The sequence below is a fragment of the Cupressus sempervirens genome, chromosome 2, assembly GCF_028749045.1.
Source record: "Cupressus sempervirens isolate cs-2001-9-10 chromosome 2, ASM2874904v1, whole genome shotgun sequence".
Classification (NCBI taxonomy): domain Eukaryota; kingdom Viridiplantae; phylum Streptophyta; class Pinopsida; order Cupressales; family Cupressaceae; genus Cupressus; species Cupressus sempervirens.
In genome coordinates, this window is record NC_143119.1 from 631,082,130 (window position 1) to 631,101,815 (window position 19,686).

Here is a 19,686-nt window from a genome sequence, read left to right on the forward strand (position 1 = left end):
TCTCACTATTCCTAACAGCGTATGCTGCACAGTAATATAATTTTTAAGTGGAAACATTAGATACATATATGACTGATTTATGGGGATTTTTGGAAGTCGATCAAATGGAAATCTCATAAAATTTCATAATACTGATTTCGGTAGCGGTCTCCAACAAATTTTCTAGAACAATCAATTACCAATGTCAGAGTAGTGTTTTGTTCTCAAGGATTGACAACACAGATAAGGGATGAAATATTTTACTCATGACCTTGTATGTTATAGCATATTTCCACCAAAACCAGACCACCTTCGAAAAAAGATTCAGTGGAAAATAAGTTGATTTTGCGATACAGATTTGAGCTTCATGACATAAGAAGCATTACTTATTGTTTCGCAGATCCATCCATACTATGGAGATCAGAACATCTGAAAGTGGCAGTATCACTATCACCATCTACAAGGCTCCCATGGATGTGTTGACTCTGCAAGTAATCCAACTTGCAACCACTGATCCCATCTTCTGCAAATGGCAAACACTCATCCCCCAAAGGATGGTACAACCTCAGAACCAATCCACACTAAAGCATCATCATATCCTGTGTGTGTGGATCTGAGGAGTTGTGATGAATACTCCTCCCTATGCAATCACGATAAAAAGCTCCCACCTCAGTCAAACACTAATTGTCATGGTACTAAACATAACCGCTGTCATCAAGCTCATCTCCAACACCTACACAAGATGTAACCACAGGAAAACCTTGTGCAACATGTGGTTATTTTTTGCTCTCAACAGATGCACTCATCCCAACTGTATCAATGACAGTTGTAGCTGCAGTGGTAAGTAGCCACGTCCTCATCATAATCTATGAACAAAGGAACATCACCAACTGTTGCTAAAGGAAAGTAAGTTGTGTCTGCAGATGGTGTAAATAGTGCTCAACTCCACTTAGGTGAGTGATCAACATCAACCTCAAAAAATGGATTGTCTTAAGATAATGTTGCATCCATCTCAAACATAGGATTGTCCACAAAGTGAACCTCACCACTGCGTTGTTTTGTACTATAACATGGTGTCATCTCTACATCACTGACCTCATAATCAACAACATGTGTGCTATCATCAGTGCACACCTCAACAACCACATACATAGTACTAAACACTTCAATAGCTCAACTAGTAATGTAGAAGCTGCTGATATGACAGTATCTTCACTAACTTCTGCCAAGGTAGTTTCATGTCCATCTAAACCCTGATCCTGGGACCTATAACCAACCAATGAAATTTTAGATTCATTCTCTAAGGTTTGATACGATAAATCAGACTTATTGTGGCATGCATCAACATCATATAACTCATCTCTAACACCCAAATCCCTAACTCATCTTTATCAATTAGCAATGCTAGAGTAGTGTTTTGTTCTCAATGATTGACAACACAGATAAAGGATGAAATATTTTACTCATGACCTTGTATGTTATATCATATTTCCACCAAAACTAGACCACCCTCGAAAAACATTTCAGTGGAAAATAGGTTGATTTTGGGTTACGGATTTGAGCTTCATGACATAAAAGACATTAGTTATTGTCTCACAGGTTTCATTTTGTAATTATTTTCTATTTTCCTGTCTAACTAAATAACACAGACTCTTGATTATATGGATATCTCATAAAATTTCATTATGCTGATTTTGGAAGCGGTCCTCTCCAACAAATTTTCTAGAGCAATCAATTAGCAATGTTAGAGTAATGTTTTGTTCTCAATGATTGACAGCACAGATAAAGGATGAAATATTTTATTCGTGACCTTGTATATTATAGCATATTTCCACCAAAACTAGACCAACCTCAAAAAACATTTCAGCGGAAAACAGGTTGCTTTTGAGATATAGATTTGAGCTTCATGACAAAAAAAACATTACTTATTGTTTCATAGATTTCATTTTGTAATTATTTTCTATTTTGCTCTCTTACTAAATAACACAGACCGTTTCATCCAACTCAGAAGCCATCCAATCTGATGGGGACACAACCCAACAACAGAATGGACACAATAGAAAAGGGGAATTATATTAACTGAGAAAATAAGCTAGTACAAACAGTGCAGAGAAAATAAACTTCAAAACATGCCCTACGGGCTTACAATAGCATAACTCTGGAGAATATTTCTCCTTTTAGCACCTCCTCTCAAGCTCCAATCCGAACTGCCTTTTACAATGCCAGAAATCTCCTTAAATAGACCCCAGAGGGTTAAGGACTAGGAGTACATTCTAGAAAGTGCTAGTAAGCATCCACCGACAAAATGGAAGGTTCCAGAAGCTGCGTTAGAAGTCGGTGCAAATCTAGAAGAATCCAGAAACGGTAGCCGAACTTCCGGGAGGCATAACTTTTGAACCGTAGCTCCGATTGACGAACCGTTTACATTTTCGAAAAGCTCTCGAAGCGCTCTATAGCCCTATGGACAAGCTTCGCTCGTCCCCCATTTTTCGACCCTTTTCGAGGTCATTTAATGCCCCAAACTTGACTTTGAAGCATTCTTAGGAGGTCTCAAAAACCCGAAAAACTGCAATAACTTTCAAACCGTGGGGCCTTTTGACCTAATTCTTTTTCTGGAATGCTCTAAATCTCAATTACATTCATCTGGCCAAGTCGCACCTTCTAGGTCACCAAAATGATGGTCAAATTGCATGCTCCTATTTTTCGGGATTTTCAAATGCACTGATAGTTGAACTATGAGAGTTGGGACCTTTATTTGAGCCAAATGGGTATCCAAAAATGTAAAGACATAAAATAGAAACTAAGTCTAAGTACATTTTTTTTTGGGTGACACAGGATTGCCCTTATACCTCTGGATGCTCCTGCATCACAATCCAACACAAAGGAAAGATGCTTGAATGTGGTAGCAAATGCATCCATAAATGTAGCAGTCTCTCAAAAGACTAATGGGCACTTGCTGGTATTGAGAGACATCAAATCCATTCCTAGCACTTTCAAACTCTTACGTCATCCAAGAGTATTGAATTGGAAAACAACTTTAATGAACTATAACAATCTTATATCCAATCCGGCTCAAATTCATAACATAATGTTTTCAAGTTAAATATTTTAGCGCTTGCAATAAATTGAAAACTGAAAGTGAAATACCTATAGATTATGCAGCCCTTATTTAATTGTATAGTTTCTATCCTGTCACAACTTTACTAAGTCAAGTTCTCTTTACCAACACCCGAGTTCAAACCTTGGTTGGCTTCAATAAGGAAGATTATTATGTTCTGTTTTAATCCAAACTTCCTCTGCAGTGGACAACCCATATCACTTAAAAACTATTACTTTCAATTTCAATCCTCACTTTTTCTCCATGTTGGACAGCCCACATCACTTCTCTTCTCTGACTTTAAGTTTGTCCACTTTATGGGGAAAATAAAAATAGCATCATTTGTTAAAGACTGGATATTATGAATGCTCACTTAAGTTACTCTTCTATCTACCACATAGACAACCTCACCTCCAACATAACTCTCACCTATTCTCCACAATGATGTTATTAAAATTAATTCTTCTTTTTCCTCCATGCACCCAACAACTATCTCCCATAGCACCACATTTGTAGCTTTCAGAAAAATAGCATATTTTCTCTCTCATTAACATGGTAAGGCTCCCTCTTTGCCTCTTTTCAAGTTTATTTTTAAGTCAAAGGTCTTTAATTGACTTTTCCTTGTGCACTAACATCAAGAGGCACAACTTGGGATGCTTCAAAATCTTAGCATTGCAATTGCACAAGATGATGTTTCAATCAATCAATGCCTCCCCCATTGACTCTTGTCTTGCAATGTTTTCGAACCAACATCACTTTCTTTGCTCCCAAGACATGTTTCCAATTGCTCCCAAGACATGTTTCCAATTGGGGTCCTTTCTAACTATGGACGACACTAAAATAATTTAAAAATGTTAAGTACACTACATTAACAAATAAATGGACAATAAATTAGCATTCAAAGTTTCTAAATAACTAGGATAAACAAGAAATTTAAACAAAACTAGTTAGGTTTGCAACCAAAAATTGATGAATATGAGAAAAGCAGCCTACAACATGCTACATAATTACTTTAACACTAATGGCTAGACTATTAATAGTTAAGCTTTACAGCAATATATTCAAATATGAAGGAGGGTAAAATAATAAGCACAAACAAAGACAACTTCTTACTAACTAAAGTAGAAATCATTAATACATTGGACAAAGATCAAAATGGAAAAACAGACAACTGCTTATAACTAGCTAAAGTAGAGATCAGCAGTACAACAAGAGAATTAAACATCACATGGTTCTAGAAAACATATCGATTGTTGACAAACAAAGCTATCATGCAGTTGTAATGTTCCTCTTAACGTGCCATAAAAATTGCATCATTTATTAACAAATCCCAATGTACAACAAGGTTTTGGCAGCTCTGGCAGAGTGGGGGTACATCGGTAGGGCATACAGTTGTGCTAGGGTACGGATAGTCTAATCATACATTGTTTGTTGTTTCCTAGTGTGCAAGTTGTACAATGGTGGAGTAGGGGAGGGACGTATGATAGAATTTGGATGCTCATGGGATAGCTTGTGGAGTATTTGGTCATACAGCAGTGGAAGGGAGAGATGTATGATGAGGAGGGTGATGGGAGTATGAGGAGATGGCATATGGTGGCAAGATGTAGGATGTCATACAGTGGAGCAAGGCAAACTGTACAAAGAAGATATTTGGAGAATGTCGTACAATGAAGTAAGGCAATCGTACAGGGTTGGTAGGGAATGTGGTCGTACGGTGAGGGAGAATACTTCAAATGCCAACCTTGATGTTTTCAATCTTCAGAATGGTCACCAATCAAGGAAATATGCCAATGCATAGAGGGAATACCGAATTTTGTAATGACAAAGTATTCTTCAAATGTAGAGTGATATGCCACAAAGTGCACAGGAAAAATTATCAGAAATTCTAGTTGCAAACAATGATGGTGCTCAAACTTGCCAAGTATAAGCAAAGTAACCCACAACAATAGGGAGGCGTGAGATCCTACCGAAACTTCAATAAGCCAAATAGGGAAGATCTTTCACTTCCGAAATGGCAATAACCAGAACTCCAAATGGAATTTGCAGTACAATAATGAAATCTAGTTGCATGCCTACAACATCTAACCCAATGGGCATATATACCCCTCGGAGGAAAAATCCTGTGGGAAAATCAACATACTAACACATGACACGAAAAACACCTATGCCTACAGAAAATTAAAGATGGGCCTGAGATATATATAGATTGATCAGGATCCCAAATACAATAATATTATTATTTCATCTAATTTAATAACGAGGATATTACAGTCCTCCTGTCCCAACATTGCTTTCCATCAAGCAATCCCAAACATGATTCTCGCAAACCTCTGAGAATCAACTTCTTCATTTTAGAATCGAGCACCAAGTAGATCTTATCATCGCGATAAATGATATTGTCATGTTCCTATGTTAAGATATTTATAACAATTAAATAATTATAAATTTACAACGAATAAGTTAATTAATTAAATTAAATACAAGAGAATATTGTAGAAAGTATGTTATCTTTCTAAACAAGATTTAATAATAAATATAAAATAGATAAGTAAATAAATAATATAATATAAATTAACTAAATCTAATAAAAAGTCAAGAGATGTAATAAAAAGATGTGACTCTTTAAATTAAGGTATAAAAGGGAGGAGAGTTAATTTTAAAGAGTAAGAAAGAAGAGAAGAAGAGAAGAGTTAAAGGATTATTAGAAGAGGAATGAGAAGAAAAAAAGTGACTTTTTTACAAATATTTTCAATGATGAAAGGATGTGACTCTTTGAAAGGGTTGTAATTATGAATGGTTGTGACTCTTCAAAAATATTTTAACTATGACGAGTTGTGACTTTTCAAAAGGATTTTGATATGAAAGGTTGTGACTTTTTGATAGTATTGTGATTATAAAGTGTTGTAACTTTTTTGTAGTATTGTGATTATGAAGTGTTGTGACTTTTCAAAGTATTTTGATTATGAAGTATAATGACTTTTCCAAAGGATTGTGATTATGAAGGGTTGTGACTTTTCAAAAGGATTGTAATTATGAAGGTTTGCAACTCTTTGAACTACCTAAGAGAGGATTAAATATAGGAGGATTAAAAAACAATTATACCTAAGAGAGTTTAACTACAAAACCATCAGAGTAGAGAAAGTAAAGAAACTAAACTAATATATATCAAATTTTGGGAACTGAAGTAATATATATTCGATGAAGGATTATAAAATGAAAGACTCCAAAGGTGTGTTCATTTGATATGTTTATTTTATAATAATATGAATCATTTGGTACATAAAATTATCAAGATCAAGGATTGAGATGAGAACTTTATAGTTCTCATAGAGATAAAGTAAGAACTTGGTAGAGGGAACTCATTAGAATGTCAAGTTTCTTTTAAGAGAACTCAAAAATTAGAGGACATTCTTGATTGAATGTCAGGATTCTAAATTGGAACCCAGAGAGAGATTCGTAGAGGATCTCGTAGAGACAACATATATTGTAGTGGTTAATCATATGCATATGTTAGAGACAAGAGGCTTGGTTAGAGGTGGGATCTCTACCAAGTATGTATTGTTAATGAGTTCACTCATTAATAGAGATCCCAGAGGCCTTAGAAGGTGCTCTTAACATGAATGTTTCCTAACTGAGAGTTATTCTCACTAGAGGGTTAGGTAAATCTGAGTAGAGCCTCCTTCAAAGGATTAGGTGGGTTTAGCATGGGAATTATTACTTAGATGATTTAATAATATTCATCTTGTTAATTTCTAGTATTTTTTTAATACTCATATATGTTTATGTTGTCCTTTCCATCTACTAACATTTTTTTACAGATTTTAAGCCTCAAATACTCAAGATAGGAGAAGGGACATTACAGATATCATCAGTCACTTTGTATCTATCATCTTGTAGATAGTCATCCATCAAATGACATGCAAAAGTGTTTTTGGAGTACTTGACCAACAAATGGGCCCACCAATCATTCAAGGACTTAAGTAAGGTAGACGTCTGCGGTAAATTGTTGACTATCATGATTTTACTTGCCTCCGTAGTGTCAAAATTACATTCTTGGGTCATATTGTGCTTAAATATTGCCTCCATCTTCTTGATTGTGATTTCCCTCAATTCTCTATTTAGCATCCCTCTTAGTAGCACCTTCTTGTCATTTGTCTCAAATGAAAAGTCTATCCTTTTGGAACTTTGGGAATACTGATCAAGGATCTTCATCCACTAGATGCCCAATATGATATATGTGTCAACCGGATCTATGAAAAAGAAATTTGTCAATGTATAGTTTCCCATGGTAATGCTTAGTCATGGAATAACGTGAGTGCATGGTAACAAAGTTCCTCTTACCACCTTAACCTCAAATCCTCGATGCTCTACTACGTGCAAAGCCTTATTGGTAAATGATAATGAATTTGATGAAATTGAGTGCGACGCCACTATCAATCAACATTATGACTCATTTTTTATGAAGTGTGCCACAGACCCTAAAGATACTACATCCAAAAGTCGTAGTGAAGGTTGCAATGGAACCCCATTTTTGCACAAGTGTGGTGATTCTCTCTACCTCTTTAGTTTCTTCACCTTGCACTTTGAAGATTGAACTTTCTTCATCATTATATGGCAACACCTCAATGTAGTGAATCTTTCCATTATTAAGACAGTGATGGCCCGGCCTCGAGGGTTCCTTGCAAGTGAAGCAAAGTTTCTTCCTTCGAAGCTCCTGTCTCAAGTCCTCATCAGTCGAAGTCTTTTTCTAAGCTATTTCCCTATCTTTGTCCACCTGTGGTAGAGGCATTGGAGAGGGAGCATAATCCTTGGAGGAAGACGATGTAGCCATGTCACACACATTTTTTTTAGCTCTATTGAGAGTTCCAAGGTTGAAACCTTTAACCCAACCCCTCAAGGGTTCCCTTGAGCCATCCATGAATAACACAATCCTTTGTCTCTCTGCAATGTTTGTGACCAACACGAATAGCCCTTGGTATTATGTGATGTAGTTGTCAAATGAGCTGGTTTGTTTGAATTGTGCCAGTTTGAAATTTAGTTTGGGATCCTTTCCATCAAAGCGGTCCATCTGTCTTTCCATAAACTCGACATAAGAAGTTACTTGATCATGACCGAGACTAACCAAGCCACGATGTCATCATTCGTGTACAACTCCTAAAGGGAGCATGAAAAATTTGATTGCTTCTTCACACATCAGATTGAGAAGGAAATATGTGTTTGCCTTCAACACCAGGCCTATGCTAAGACTAATTCAGATCGATCAAATGGTGATAAATTAAATTTGTTGATCTACCTCCTAAGATCTTCATTAAAATAGCCACAATTTCCCATGCTTGAGTATCTGATGCAAGTAGAAATCAGTTTAGGCAAGGTAAGATTACAAATGGTCAAGGTGAGCCAAAACAAGACTAATGGCCAAGCCCGTAAATGGGTTAGATAGTCAAGTTGCAAGGTAATGGAGCCCACAATCTCACCAAACACCTCAAACTTACCTACTCCTACACCCACTCACAAGACTCCACCAAGCTCCAAGATGACTCTTTTCCTTCCTACCAATCCACACCAGCACCCCTAGGATCTTTCAATACTAGCACCACCAAGGCATCCCATAAGCATATTAGAGGCCTTGAGCAATTCAAACAACATGGATTCCACTGACTTTAAGGCTGAAATTCTCATTTGAAATGCCCATAAGGAGAAACTGATTAAAAGAACTGAAACTGACCTAATTCAATTAGGCCTCCTTATTGAGTATGTACTGTCCCTTTCTATAGATGTTAGATTTTGTGATTATTTGTCAATATTTCCATTACAAGAGACTTCATTTTTGTCTAGAAATTGTACTCCATTCTCTAATTATCTACAATGGATTTGTATAATTGCAATATCCTTGTAATCAAGCCCACGTATACTACCTCTAGTATCTATTTATGAGGATGTAAATTGACCTTGCATATATAGACCTTAATGTCTAACACTTAATACTTGATTTGTAAAGAATATCCAATCTTATTATCCATCTCTCTATCACATTTCCCTTTCTAACTATGTCTAATTGGCTTCTTTTAACTACAAGACTTTCATTATCTTCTCTCAACATTAACTCTACAAAGTTGTCTTCCTCACATATTTATGTATTTATGGATGTTCACTTTTTATTGCATACATAAATGAATTAGTCTCCCTAACATAAGAGGTCAACTATTTATTTAAACTCTTAATGATTTTTGTATTGGTGGCTACTATCTTTGATTTGGTACTAACTCGATGTATTATTTATTAAATGAACTGATGAAGAAGTGTGGATCGCTCTATAGTTGTAGGTGACTTGTCAATCATTATCTCCAAATAAGTGAAGAGATTGTATTCCTTAGTTAATCCTATGACATTGTTGTCAAAGAGTTTTCTAATTGGATTTAAGTTTTATTGCTAACTATGTATCCTTCACTTCTATTGCCTCTACCGTCAATTATTGTCTCTCCCTTTTATCGACTTTTTACTTTATCCTCCATCCATCTACAAATATCAATGTATTTGTTCTTTGACAGTCTATTTTCAGTAGAACTTCCCGTGAGACTAAAATATGATCTCTTAACAAGCCACAAGGTTCCTTCCTATTTCCTAATAGCGATCTATCCTTCTCTTCCATGCTAATTTCATATCTTTTCTCTATTGATGGTATCACTTATCTATTTCAGCATCTTAGGCCAAATGAATATACATACTAACTGGGAAAAATCTCTTGAATCAATCTCTCAATGACTATGGAGGACTTATGAATCACACAACTATAGTAGTACATAATTTCGAATCTCTCACAATGAGATATTAATCCTTTGCTCAATCTCCTATTTCTATTTGTATGTATTCAGAGGTATTGAGCTCATATTTGCACCTATTTTGAATGTGCGCTATGTGTATGACTATTGGCAGAATGGTCAATCTTGGCTTGATCATCTGCGACCTTGTCTTCTGCATTTCTTTAATCAAAGTTTCCCCCTGCAATACCTCCCTTTGTTCTTTGGTGATGACTAGTATTCTCAGTTGCCACTCTTTCCTTTTCTTCTACTTATGCTCTTCTCCACCTTCCTACTATTTTCTTGTACAACAGTATGTGGACGTGACTTTAAATCAGCCTTCCTCTTTCCTATGCGCCCATCCCTACCATCCATTCTCATATTATATATATGTTAAGGCCGACTAGTAAAGTATTTATTTGGAAAAGACTTGTCTATCCATAGAACTTGGTTTATTAATTTATCTCCTTTAATCATTTTCTTCTTAATCATTGCTCTTAAGTTATTTAATGTTGATGAGTTTATATTATTTTCCACTCTTAATTATTAATATTAATATAATTATTGTATTTTCTCAACTTTCCATATATATGTCTTATGATTAATTATAATATAGATTATATTTCATATAATATATCTAATGATTATGTGTAATATAATATTTGTATTTGATAATAAAATATATAATGACGAAAGTATATAAAATATTTTCATTAATAATTATCTATTTGATTATTATTTATTTATAATTATGTTTTATTTACTTAATTATTTAATCTATATTATTATTATAATCAATCTTGGAAATGGGAACATTACAGAGTATTTGTCAAATAACTCTAAATTTCTCCAAATTACCCTAAAAATAAATTTGACAATCTGATACCCGTTTGGATGTTCTCTGTTAAGTTTTAGCCCAGAAATCAATGTTAATATTCAGCAATATGTAGGAGCAAAACTGAACCAATAAACACTAGAAATATCTTGGGAAAACCCTTCAAGAATGAAGGGAAAAACCAAGCCACACAACAAAAATATATCTTTATTGATAATGAAATGTTCAAGTGTACAATATCCTTTGCTTGATGCGAATATATAACAATAGGAGAGACTCTTCACATTATAACCGAAGGTCTCTTGAGATTCTCACAACTCCTATAATTAATTATCTCTCTTCGAATATTCATGCCTCAATGCATTGGAATGACACGTCATTCACATTCAATATTACAAATTAAACTAAGTGTCCTTTTCAACTGAATGTAACAATAATGGTAATAACATTCATATTTCCAGAGATAAAGATCTCTATCACAGCTACCATTATCAACATTCTCTAGGATTTGAAGTTACAGCCCTCCAAGTCACTGCTAAGCCACGAAATCACAAAACCCTAGGATTAAGGGATTAAAGCCTAAAAATTAGGGTTTATACTAAGTCAGGGTTTTGGTCAATACCCAACTAACAAATTCTCACAAACTTTATGTGATCGTCACATACATACCCCAACACACCTTCACTATATCAATTACCTTCCAATCACTATAATAACATACTTTTACTCTTGAAACAGATTAGTCACATAATGATGTCTTACCTAACAAGTTGAATCTTGCTTGGATATGGTGAGTGGCAAGACATTTGCGTGTAGCACCTTATGGTACATTGGACTACCTCTATTCCTCTGTTCCTGCAGAAGTTCTTCATTTTTCAACGGTCCGGCCAAGAGAGATAGCCCATTCTTTGTTGAAACCCTAGTTACAGGGTTAATTGTAACAGTGAGCAATGATCCTAACTACAAATTATTAAATTCAATGAGGATTACTAACTATTGTTCTCAAAATGTTACAAAATACAATCCAAAAACCCTCATATGAATACCATTAACCATTAAGCAAATCCAAATACTATGCAAGGTAAACAATGACTTACTAGTATTCACAATACAGTTGAATGCCCACTAAATCCAATCACAATCTTCATTAATCAGTTCAAAATGTCATCCCAATCCTTATACATGTGTGATAGATGGCCTTCTAGTTTCCAAGATGGCATATCCACGACCAAACTTAGGGTGAATAGCTTCACAAAAAATGCAAAAATTGCATTTTGTAACTTTGCAACATTTGTGCATTTTTTCATCCAAATAGCTTGTGATCCATATAAACATGACCAATGCATCACAAATCATACCAAGACACTAGTTTTCCATCACATGTCAAATTTCAACCTTGACTGACCCTTTGACCATCATTGACTTTTGTTGAGTGGTTAGCTAACATAGCTTTATTGTGCCAAAAACAACTCCTTATTAAATGACTTCAACACACTTCTAACATGAAATAACATATACCTACTAACCACACACCAAAAAATGAAGGGAAATGGTTAGGATCATTCAAATTGCTCCTAACCAATACTCCCCATGAATTGAAAACTCAAGTCCCTTGAGTTTCTAGCTCTTGCAAGGTAACTCCATCTTTGAGAATATCAGCTTCAAACATCTGCACTGCTTCTTCCTCCGGAACACCTTGCCATATAACCAGGTACTCTTTGTATGTCCCCTTTCTTGTCTTCCTAACCACCTTGGAGTTAAGGATGCATTCCAACTTCATAGGTCTACTTGGTGACAAATCTTTAACCCATTCCACATCTTATACTATGTCTTATTCCCTGTTCTGATTAGGTACTATATTATCTTCTTTAAACGAGGTTAGATCTGCAACATTGAATATGGGAGATATCCCTATATCAGGTGGGAGTTCAATTTCATAAGCATTAGCACCATACTTGTGAAAAACTCTGCATGGTCCAATCTTTTTCATTAGTAGCTTACTGTGTTCACCCTTAGGAAGTCTCTCCTTCCTCCAGTATGCCATAACCAAGTCTCCAATCTAAAAGTGTGCTTCCTCTCTAACTGCGACTTAACTTCCTCATGCACAAACTTCATTGCCTTCGCAAAGGTCTCACCTATTGCACTCTTACTCTACATATTCTGAATATCTCTAAGATCCAGTCATCCTCTAGGATGGAATCCATAGACTGCTTCAAATGGGGTCTTCCGTGTGGATCTATTCATTGAATCATTATAGGCATACTCTGCCTGGCTCAACATTTTATCCCAAGTTGCTCCATTATGTTTGATCAAACACTTTAGGAGATTACCAAGGGTCCTATTAACAGCCTCTGTTTAACGATCCATTTGAGGATGGTAGGCTGAAGAAAATGACAGTTGGGTGCCCAATTTCTTCCACAAGGCCCTCCAAAAGTGACCTACAAACTCAGTGTCCCTATTAGTGACTATGGCCAATGGCAACCCACGAATCTTGACTATTTCCTTGAAAAACAAGTCTATTATCTGAGAAGCATAATGATTGCTCCTACATGGCACAAAATAGGCAATTTTGCTAAATCTGTAAACAACTACAAATACCATGTCCACACCTCTAGAAATTATAGGAAATCCTAATACAAAGTCCATACTAATGTTATCACATGTTTTCTTGGGATTGGGAGGTGTTGGTACAAACCTGAGTTTTATAAGACTCCTTTAGCCCTTTGACATATCACACAACTCTCCACATACCTTCTCACATCCTTTAGCTATCTTGGCCAATACTAAAATCTTGCAACTTGTTCAAGAGTCTTGTCTACTCCAAAAGTGTCCTCCAAGTGCTCCATTATGTTTCTCTTTGACTATGTTCTCTCTAATAGATGACTTAGGAACACAATCTACTTCCCTTAAATAGAAGTCCCTCCCATAGTACAAAATCAGAAAACTCACCATGGAAATGGTTAACAAAGTTAGAGCAAACATTATAAGCCTCTTTGAACTCATCATCCTCATGATATAGGCCTTCAATTTGTTCCAAACCCACACTCTCAAGTTGGATTTCCTACATAGCCAACACTATTTTTCTTGAAGCATCACCTACCTTATTAGTTGCTCCCTTCTTGTGCTTAATTGTGAAGGTAAATGATTGCAATTGCTCCATCCACTTAACATGTTTGTGGTTCAGTTTCTCCTTCCTATTTAGGTAACTTAATGCATGGTTATCAATAAAAACCACAAATTCCTTTGGCATTAGATAGTGCCTCCATAACCTTAATGTTTACACCATTGCATACAACTATAGGTCATATGTGTGATACCTTTTCTTGGATTCATTGAGCTTCTTTGAAAAAATGCTATAGGATGTCCTTCTTGGCTTAACACTGCCCCATTTGCATACTTGTTGACATCACACTCCACTGCAAACACCTTGTCAAAGTTAGGAAACACAAATGTAGATAACTCTTCTACTCTTTGTTTGAGGTATTGAAAACTATCCTTAGCCTCCTTTGTCCATACAAATTTACATTTTACTCCACCTCTAATTGTGTTGAGAATAGGAGCACAAATCCCACTAAATCCTCTAATAAACTTCCTATTAAAGGTTGCAAGGCCATAAAAACTCTTTACTTCCCGTACTGATTTTGAAGTTGGCCAATTCAAGATGGCATTCACTTTTCATCGATCTATTTTTCAAACTACCATGTGATTTAACAAAACCCAAACAGACTAGCTCCATTTTAAGGAACTCACACTTTTCTAAGTTGATCTTCAACTGTTCATCCTCAAGCCTCTGCATCACCAACCTAAGATGCTTTAGATGCTCCTATTTTGACATGCTAAACACCAAAATGTCATCAAGGTACACATTAACAATAGTACCTCATTCATCAATCTCATGAATGTGCTTGGAGCATTGCTCAATCCAAAAGGAATGAAAAGTCATTCATACAAACCCTCATTAGTTTTGAAAGTTTTCTTCCATTCATCCCCATGTCTTATGCTTATCTGATGATAACCAGATTTAGGTCAATCTTGGAGTAATAGCATGAACCGCCCAAATAGTCTAATAGGTCCTCTATCCTTGGCATTGGAAACCTATCTAGAGTCCACATACAAGCTCCACTTATCATCCTTTTAGGTGGTAGCACTGATGTTATAAAAACCCTGTCGAGTTATAGCTTCAAATAACATCAACTTCCCTTACTAATCAAACATTTGGCATTTAGTCAAAACACTTAGCAAACAATATTAAGGAAGAACTATAAATGTTTGTCAATTTGCAAGTTTCTCAATTCGAAATTACCGCACCCAAAATATTAAAAGATAGAGGCAATTTTCCAAAGAATCAAGCCAATTCACTAAATTCTGAAATTGTCTCTAAAATGCTGATGCAACTGAATAGTGAAAGTCAAAATGATTGCTTTATTTAATACTGGTAGCAAAAATGCAGCACTTAGAACCTGATTTGTAAGAACGGCAATGTACTCTAGTCAAGATTCTTGATCAGTTGTTTACAAGAACACTACAGTGATTATTGGCTAGCTCACGTCCTAAAACTAAACGTCAAATCTAATGCTCCAATCTTGTTGCAGGCAGTCGGCAAAACTCACAACTTTGATGAGTGTGCCAAACTATCCTCTAGGGCAGTCGCAGTTTGATAAATATGCAAAGTTGGCCCCTTCAATCTCAACGTACAGCCACCAAGCAACAGTAAACAAAAACACAGGCCCTCAATGAAGCTCACATGATTGGAGGTGAAGTGTCCACACAGCTGGCAATAAAATGCAGACCCAATGCTAATGCCGTCTAGCTCCTTGATGGACAAATTTGGTTCAGAATTCTGTCAACACAATTATAATGCCCAGAACACTACCTCCAGATGCAATTTGGTCCCTTAATATCAATTCCTTGTCCCCTCAATTTGCAGTCATTAAAATGAAGGGCAAATCCAATTTACCATGAATCCAGACAACACTTCAAACCAATCTCCCAGATATAGTAAGGACAATAGGAGATATTTGCAATCTACTATACCTCAGCAACAGAGTACAATACTACTCAGAGCAATTCTCAGCAAATTTTCACAAAAACCCTCAACCGGATAACCAATGAGAAAATATATATGATATTCAAGATTATTCTCCTTAGCCATAGAATTTACAATAGGAGATGTTGGCCAATTGTATACTTCAGCACAATTGCCAAGAACTTCTTAGAATCTCAGACTCAACCCTTATACTTCAGCAAGGGCCACAAAAATCAGAACTCAGAAAAAGCCACAAAAGCAACAAAAGCAAATTAATTTTCAAGCGTGTTTTTTCCAATGAAATGAGCTCCTATTTATAATCCTTTGTTGGCCAAAGTTTCCTAAAAAAGTCCACTTCAGAAATTGTGGAAGTTTCCCAAAAGAACTCAACACTTGAAACTTTCCAACACACTTTTTAGAAATATCTCTTAATGTCATTATTATATAATAGTGCAACTTAATAATTAATGAATAAATAAGAGCTCATGCAATTATTAAACTTATTTACTGCAAGTGACGACCAACTACCAAAGCCACCCACTGCACTACCAAAAATAGCAAGTACCAAGAATAGACTTGCTAAAAATAGTAAGTCCACAACTGGGACCCCCAAAACACCCTGTCAACTCGTGAGGGTCGCTATGATGAGCTAACTCCATCAACTGCACAGACTTGCCAAAAATGGGGACATTATAATCCTCCCTCCCCAAAATTGCTTGTCCTCAAGCAATCCGGCATCATACCAAAACCTCCACCGGGATCCCATAAGAAGCAAATAGTGTCCCTGTCCTCACTAAACCAACTGAATGTCAATACCATCATCAAACCCAATAACTTGACCTACAACAGAGCACCGAATATCTGTGTTGCTGATGTAAAAGTCAGAACATCCCTAATAGAGAAATCCATAGGAGATCTCAAAACACTCTCCTTCATTAGACCTACCCAATCATCCTGCAGACAATCCAGCTTAGGCTTAGACCAACTCTGAACCCGATGTAAATCCTGAACATGTGAGTCAACTACCAAACTATAAATATTCATCACAGTGTAAACTCTATCATCAGTATGATCATCTCCATCGACATCCTCATGCTGCTGTGATGACTCATCCAAACCCACATACCACGATTTGTTGCTCCCTTCGGCCTCAACGCACAAGTATGACCTTTAGAGAAAGGCCCCTTGCACCAGTAGCAAAGTTGATGCCTCCTCAAATCCTCTCTAGAAATATCATCAAACCTCCCCACTAACTTACCCTTGTCCTCAACAACTGGAGGGGGCTCATCATCGAGCGGAAGAGCAGAAGATTTCGAAGCAACCTTGCTTCAAGAGGAGGATTCCAAGTCTTGTGCCTTCCTCATCACTACTTGTAGAGAAGATGGGTCCAATGACTTCACCCATCCACGAAGTGGCTCAGTCAATCCCTCTAAAAATAACATCACTCGTTTGTGCTCTGAAATATCATAAACCATAACTGAAAGCCTCTGGAACTCACTAATGTAACTCTTTGAAATGTCTCTTGGCTGCTTAGCTGATCTTTCTGCTTCTACTTTCTGCACCTGCAAGAGCATTAGTATTCTAGTAGAGTTGTGAATCGAATTGTACATTAATTAAAGAATATGCTAAGCTTCTAATCCCAATTACTTCCCTTCTTAACGAGTGGTCGTCATCAGATACTTAGTTCCTGAGGGAAGGTATTCCATTGTTTTCAGGAAGACTCATCCACTAAGTATCGTCTTCTCACTATACCATTCTTCGTTAAGACCTATGGATAATCGTTTCTGAATTAACCATCCTTCCTAGAAGGTTTTTATCTTCCCAATCTAGGCCTTATGAATAGCCTCACTAGGCAAATCCATCCTTTCATATGCATATGACTGTTCCATTCAGTATACTGACCTTCAGAGAAGACCTCTGCCTTGGTTCTTATTATAATTATTTTGTTTGAATTCAAAGCTCCTATGATTTTAATTTGTCAATCCTATTCCCCTGCTCTGTATATCTCTAATCTTGGCTTCGTTGAATTAATCTAATTCAATGGAGGGGTTATCAGGAACCCTTAGAGGTAGCAATGGATGATTGATGCACCCTATCTTGATCTGTCTGGTGGTTGTGGAACTATTGCAATAGTAGAATGAAAACATATAGACGTTAATGGCAAACTGTATTCCCTCTCTCTGGATTTGCAGCTATCTCTATGACTATTTTATTCTGGTCTGAAGTTTGTTATAGATGCTAAATCCTTCTCTCGAGCTGTTCTCCTGTATTCACTAATGCGTATGTCAGCTTGTCTGGAATGACATTGTTAAGACTGGCACTTGACAGATAGCGATTACATTTAAAGCCTTTTTGAAACTACCTTCTTCCTGTGGTACTTCTACGATATGCTGAGGATTGGCTTTGGTTGGCACCACTCAGTTCCCTGTCTATAATGACTTTCGTGTGCTGGGACATGCGCTTTCTCTCCTTGCTCGATATGCTAGTCTGCTCCTCCTTCGATTTCATACTTTTCTTTGTCTTTTTCCTTTCTCCTTGGGTATCGGCTCTGCTTCCTCTTCGTTCCTTAGACTCTACGCTAATTCGATGTCTTGCTTCTTCCTCTGTAAGTGTCACTTGTATGCAGCTTGGGGTGTGTCGGAAAAGCCACATCATTTGATCGCCTTTCATCCCTTCCATTAAACTAGGGTTTAAATCGACCTTATACATTTGATTTAAAATAGTTTGGAAATTGCCTTGGTTAATTGTATTACATTAGCCTTTAATAAGAATCATGTATGCTTTATTAATCAATAATCAAATAATATCCTTGTTCGTCTATTGCCTTAAATTTATTAAATTAATAATAATAACTATGATTGCCTCAAGAAAAATTAATTAAATTCAATCATGATTACTTTATTATTTTTTAATGTTAAAACAATCGAAATAATTAATTAATTATCCTAAAAATAATTGAAACAATTGATAAATTATTGATCATAAAAATTGATTCAAGATATTATTTTCTAAATATATAAAATTTTATTTATCATTATTGAGGGGTTATTACACTCTCCAATCCACCAAACTGCTTTAGCTGAGCGAACTCACGGAAGTACACCTCCAGATCCTTCCTATCAAATCTCTCGATCAAGCAATCCATCAACTCTTGATAGGAAGTATTCTGATCATGTTGCAAAGGAACTAACCCATGGTACCACTAGTCATGGGCAACTCCATCCAGATGCAACACTCCAAATCTAATAGTGTCCACTTTTGACATAGGATGCAAAGCCAAATATGTGTCGAGCTTATGAATCCAAGCTCGAGCTGTAACTCTCCCAGTACCATCAAAGTGCTCCAACGTCATTTTACTGGCAACTTGCTATAACTCAGTCTGTCGAGGTCATTATCTCTCAGGTGCCAACCTCGCTCTCGAATGCTCTCATTTTTTAGTCACAAACCTATCAAAATTCAAATGATCTTTAATAGCCTATGGTAAAGCATCCCACTCCGTAAAGTCTGCCACCACATCATCAACAAAAGGAGCGGCCTCAGACTTAATACTGACCGCATCCACCTCAAGTCTCAAAAATGTGGGCCTTTGCGGCCTATCATGAATGCTAGTAAGTATGTCAACTTTATCAGCTAATCCACCACGATCCTCAACTCAAATCCGATCTGCATCCCTATACCTATCACCATCTCGGGTTCTATCCTCGACTCAAGATCTATGAGAACCAACAAAAACATCTCAAGCTCTCTCACTACTTTTGTCCTTGAGGAAGTGCTATCTGTTGCAAAGTGTTAGACAACTGTTATGGTACACCTGTCATCTATTGTTGTCCGGCTGCCAGGTTCCTAAATGTTTGCATAGCCTCTCTATCAACATCAACATCTCTAACTCCTAACCTGCCTAAACCACCTGGACTACCAACAGAACCAAACTGTATCTCAAGTTCACCTTTCC

At 36.4% G+C, this 19,686-nt stretch overlaps 1 protein-coding gene across 1 annotated transcript in view; it reads right to left on the reverse strand.

Annotated features, from left to right (window-relative positions):
* Positions 1 to 19,686, reverse strand: part of LOC149574950 (Peptidase family M48 family protein) — a 175,934-nt gene that overhangs the window by 107,201 nt on the left and 49,047 nt on the right. The window lies entirely within an intron of this gene.